The sequence below is a fragment of the Nicotiana tabacum genome, chromosome 6 (assembly GCF_000715075.1).
Source record: "Nicotiana tabacum cultivar K326 chromosome 6, ASM71507v2, whole genome shotgun sequence".
NCBI lineage: Eukaryota > Viridiplantae > Streptophyta > Magnoliopsida > Solanales > Solanaceae > Nicotiana > Nicotiana tabacum.
Window position 1 is genome coordinate 33,611,479 of NC_134085.1, and position 5,675 is coordinate 33,617,153.

Below are 5,675 nucleotides of genomic sequence, written 5' to 3' on the forward strand. Positions count from 1 at the left end.
CGGATGAACCCGACATATCCTATTCGAGGGCGGATGAACCCGACATATCCTATTCGAGGGCGGATGAACCCGACATATCCTATTCGAGGGCGGATGAACCCGACATATCCTATTCGAGGGCGGATGAACCCGACATATCCTATTCGAGGGCGGATAAACCCGACATATCCTATTCGAGGGCGGATGAACCCGACATATCCTATTCGAGGGCGGATGAACCCGACATATCCTATTCGAGGGCGGATGAACCCGACATATCCTATTCGAGGGCGGATGAACCCGACATATCCTATTCGAGGGCGGATGAACCCGACATATCCTATTCGAGGGCGGATGAACCCGACATATCCTATTCGAGGGCGGATGAACCCGACATATCCTTCTTCGAGAATTATTTACTTACCTACGTTGTCTTCCCTCGTAACTGCTGGGGATTATTTTGCTGGGGATGAATTTTCCTTTTCTTCCTTACCCACTCTGGGTTGTCCGACCCCTCTTGAAACTTGGTCGAAACTCTGTCGAGGATGCTTCTACATCTCGATGATCCGCTGGGGATAACTCTGCTGAGTAAATATGTTATCTTACTCCTTCCAAAACTACTTCCTTTTAAGTAGGATGTTTCATTCCTCTGCAAACTACTTCCCCCCCCCCTTTTTTTGTTGTTGCTAGTTTCTTCCTTCAAAGACTACCTCCCTTAAGACTCGTTTTGCCTTTTCCCGAAAGGAACCGCTGAGGATACCGATTTTCACCAAACTTGTGTTGGACTCCTCGAACTGCTGTGGATAACACTGTTGGGGAATTATTTACTTACCTGTTGGGGGGTAAAATGTTATCAGCTGGGGATAATGCTGTCGAGGATAACACTGCTGGGGGATTCTGATTCCTTCAGAACTAGTGTTTCACTCTTCGGAAGGCTGTTGGGAATGATACTGGCCTTTTGCTTTTTCTGAGCGCAAGTTTCATCCCTTTGTTTTGTCCGCTGGGGAACAACTTCCTCCATTGAAACTCATTATGTTGGGGGCAACACTGGTTCAAAGACCACTTCCCTTGAGACTGGAGTTATCTTTATTCTTCCCCAAATGGGTACCTGACTTCCAGAAAATTTTCTAAATGAAAGGAAAATTTTCTGCCCCAGTTTGATAATATCCCCTGTGGCATGCATTTATGTCATCAATGCCATTTCCTTTACCTGTTCCAAATCAAACAAAATTTGTTAGTTTAAAACGCGGTGGTTGGTTGTGATACTCCTACTGGGATGGTTTTCCCTTTCTCCTTCCTTGCTCTGCGTTCCACAACTTGTTGGGGATCATATTATTTGCTGGGGATAATCCCTTTCTGCTGGGGATATCCCTCTTCTTTTGTGGCATAGCTCGGAAATTGGCATTTCCCCGACCTTTTAGTCTAGTATGAATTTCCCACACCATGTTCATTGCTCTCCTTGCTTTGTCCACGGGCCTCGGCCTTGAGGTTTATAACCTTTGATTTCGGCAAGGATATCCCTCTTCACACTCGTCAATCCTTTTGTCAATTCCCTTTTGCTGGGGATATCTTTTTTGACACTGGCCTCGCGCTTGTTCCTTGCTGACTATACCACTTGGATGTACTAGTCAGATCTCATCTTGCATAATTGGAAAGCTGATGGCATATTTTGAAGTCAATTCACACTTGTTCTGACCAAACAGACTCTATTGGGGAATTTTTCTATGAAAGGAAAAAGATAAAAGAGAACAGAATAAAAAGACAAAGGAAAAAGATGACTCTTTAACAAAAGAAACTATAAATAAAAACCTATCAAACGCAGATACCGACTCTAATGGTCATGACATGCACATGTGGCCTATCCTCTATCGTCAATCATCTTTCAAGATCTTCATATGGCGATTCTCCATCTGATTCTCAATCTTATTCGACTTGTAGTGCCCAAAAGGTTTTCACTATCAAGTCTCTCTCATTTTGGTTTTTCTCTCAGCTTTCATCGCCTTACGGTGTCCGTAAAGATTTTCACCGATAAGACTCTCTCATTTGTATCACTTTCCAGCTGGGGATTTGGAGTGTTGCCGGTATGACTCTTTCTGCTGGGGATTAGAGTCTTTTCTGCTGTGGAACAGAGTGTTATATTCACCGGTAAGACTCTCATTTGTATGACTTGGCATCTTTTGAAGACTGGTCAGAAGGTCTTTCTTTGGACCGTAGTGTAGGTTTTGGATATGGCTAGAAAGAAAGGGTATTAAAGGCTCGACAAAAACAAAATAACTTTGGGGTTCAAAATTACAACCTTCGGAACCATATTTGCTTACAACAAGCGCAACCCTTGCCCCAGTTTCTTGCTTGGGGATTATTTATTATATTCTTTTTTTTTTAATTTTTATTACACCATGCACACCACGCACCCCTATGACCGAGCCGTGAAGCGCCTACGTATCCTCTTTGAGGAATCAGGTCAAACGTAGTTCCCAATTTCTTTTTTTCATTTGACTTTCCTTTTTTTTTCGTTATCATTTTTCTTTTCTCTTTTTTTTCATTTCTCCTTTCTTTTTGGCGTTTTTTCTTTCTTTTCTTTCTCCTTCTTTTTTTCTTTTCTTCTTTTTTACCTTCCAGGCTCGTATTTTCTAGTCGTTGCTATTGATTCCGAACGAGGGGTACGAAAGAAAAACAAATAAGGCTCAAAAGGGGTAACAAAGGATAAAGTGTTTAGGTAGCAGAACAAAATGCCTTCGTCATTCCAACCTTCAAAACATGCCAAGTGCAAACAACACAATTAAACAGAGATTTGTAGCCTTTTCTGACGGTGCTGGACTTGACAATTATATTCAACATTTGCTTTTTCATTTGTCATTTCTAAAGCACCGTTGGGCGACACTTTCACTCTCATTATCGACCCTCATGCCAATTTGGCGAATCTTGCTTTTAACGGTTTTCTTTATGTTTTAATTGCCCCAGTTCCATATGACTCGAGCTCTGAATAATCTCAAACCGTCCTTATTTTCTTGAAATGTTCTGATCACCTTTCCGGGGTTTTACGATTAATTTTAAAGACTAGGCCCAAACTGTGTGCGCATGTCATGTCACTAGAATCGGTGTTGAATAAAAACGATAAAAGGACTAAACAAAAGAAAACTGGGAATAATAAAAGACCGGATTTTGCATTAGATTACCGGTGAAATGGTTTGAATAACAAGACAAACAAAACAAACCAGAATAAAATCCTAAAACAAACTGGACAAAACTTAAACAGACCGCTATGACGAAATGGAAAGATAAGAAGGTTTGACACAAGACAATATCCGGATTACAACCTTAAGAATAATCCGGACAACAGAAATGACAACAAAATAAGCCACCAAAAGCTTCTCTCTTGCTAACCAAGGAAACGGAGCGTTCTCCCACTTTATCAAAACTAGCATCTTAGCCACTAAGCTTCGTATCAATACTGCCAAGACCATTACCAGCTTCAATATCATCAACCTTAGTCAATAAGTTCCCAACAGGACTCGAATGCTTCTGTCATCAGGCCTGATCCCCGCAAAGTGTGCTTTCGGATCTTGTATTTCCGGCTTACCACAAACCAACCACCTTCTTTCTTTGTGATTCAAAACAAAACATGTTAGAATGGACTCAGTCAGTCCTCATTATTAACAACATCTTTCCCTTTTTTTCTCTTTTTTTTTTCTTCTTCTTTTCTCTTTCTTTCTTTTTCTTTTTTTTCGATTTTTTTTTCATCATTTTTTTTCATCATTTTTTTTTCGTTGTGGTCGAATCTTATGGAGATTGCCTACGTATCATGACCCCGCATGAATCAGACCTTGCGTAGTTCGGACCAATAAAAGATAAACAATAATAAACATTTTTTTTCAATTTTCATATTAAAACAAACTGGGTTTATTTTTTGCAAATGTGGCCCCTTCCAAATTTCACATGAATTTTGAGGCCGGGGAGGATTATTTTGTGACACTTTACAAACTTGTTCGTTCTTTTACGAAAATAGCCTTTCGACAACTAAAAGATACTCTAAGGCTATTTCGGCAAGAACGGTTTAAGACGCGGCCGAAGCTGGCTCGGCTTATTTTTGACTAAAAACCCAAACGGTATTCACCTGACCGCTGACTCTTTGTTTTTTTTTTCCAAATTACAATAAAAATCTGGTGTTGCAAACACGGCCCTTCAGCGCCTCGGGGACGAAGATTTTTAAGGCTGTGTGGGTCAACTAGACAAAAAATACTAAAAAATGACCCAAAGGTGGCTGTTTATGCAAAGTCAGCCCTCCGGCGTCCCTTTCGGGAACATTCGGCTATGTTCTGACAAAACAGCGTCACCCGACTTCTTTATGACAAAATTAAAATTTTGACATGTTTTTTATTTATTTGTTTGTTTTTTGTTATTTTAGCAAAAAGGGGAGGTTGGACCCGATGAGGGTTGCCTACGTATCTCACATCCGGTGAGAATCAAACCCGCGTAGTTCGGGCAGATTGGATACGGGTGAGAATAAAAAATAACTAATTCAGAGAAAACATATCTTTTTTTTCTTTTGCTTTTTCTTAAAAGGTGATGAAACATGTAAAATCTTTTGGATTTTCTTTTTCCTTTTTTTTTATTTTTGATTTTTCAAAAATGATAAAAAGTGCAAAGAATTTTTTTTAAAAAATTTCATTTTTTTTTCATTTTTTTTAAATAAAAATGTAACAAAACATAACCGGACCCTATTTGCTTTATCTTCGCACTTCACCCTCTCTTTTTCCTTTTTTCCTTTTCATTCACTCTCAATTATCATTGGTCCACCAAATGACCCTTTTACCCTTGAAGGAATGCAACATGCAAGCACATAAGATGCATCAAGATGGTCTTTTTCATTTCAGGTTGCTAGTCCTAGACGGACCCAACCCCTGTGTTGAGTCCCCTAAGCCAAATGCAACGGATCTGTTGCTTTATCTTCGCTCTTCACCCTCTCTTTTTCCTTTTTTCCTTTTCATTCACTCTCAATTATCATTGGTCCACCAAATGACCCTTTTACCCTTGAAGGAATGCAACATGCAAGCACATAAGATGCATCAAGATGGTCTTTTTCATTTCAGGTTGCTAGTCCTAGACGGACCCAACCCCTGTGTTGAGTCCCCTAAGCCAAATGCAACATGATGCATTATCTTCGCTCTTCACCCTCTCTTTTTCCTTTTTTCCTTTTCATTCACTCTCAATTATCATTGGTCCACCAAATGACCCTTTTACCCTTGAAGGAATGCAACATGCAAGCACATAAGATGCATCAAGATGGTCTTTTTCATTTCAGGTTGCTAGTCCTAGACGGACCCAACCCCTGTGTTGAGTCCCCTAAGCCAAATGCAACATGATGCAAATAATCGTTCCTACTAGGGATCCGGCATGAAGTCATGTTATTCTATGTTCAAAACCTGGGTCGGTGTTTTAGACTGTGTATCCGAGCGGACAACTCGAGTCGAGGAGGGGGCAACTTACCGGGAACCAAAAGGCCATCCGGCTTCGTAACTTGTCCGGCCTCTTTCTTATTTCAGGGTATGACACTAACAGAATAGAGAGTCTCAACTAGTAAGCACATCCCCGGAGGTGAAGAGAGAAGGGTTTCGGCACATTTTATATACAGTTCAGATAATATCAAAGCGGTAAAAGCAGCATTTAGCACATTAGGCTCAAACATGTAAAAATTA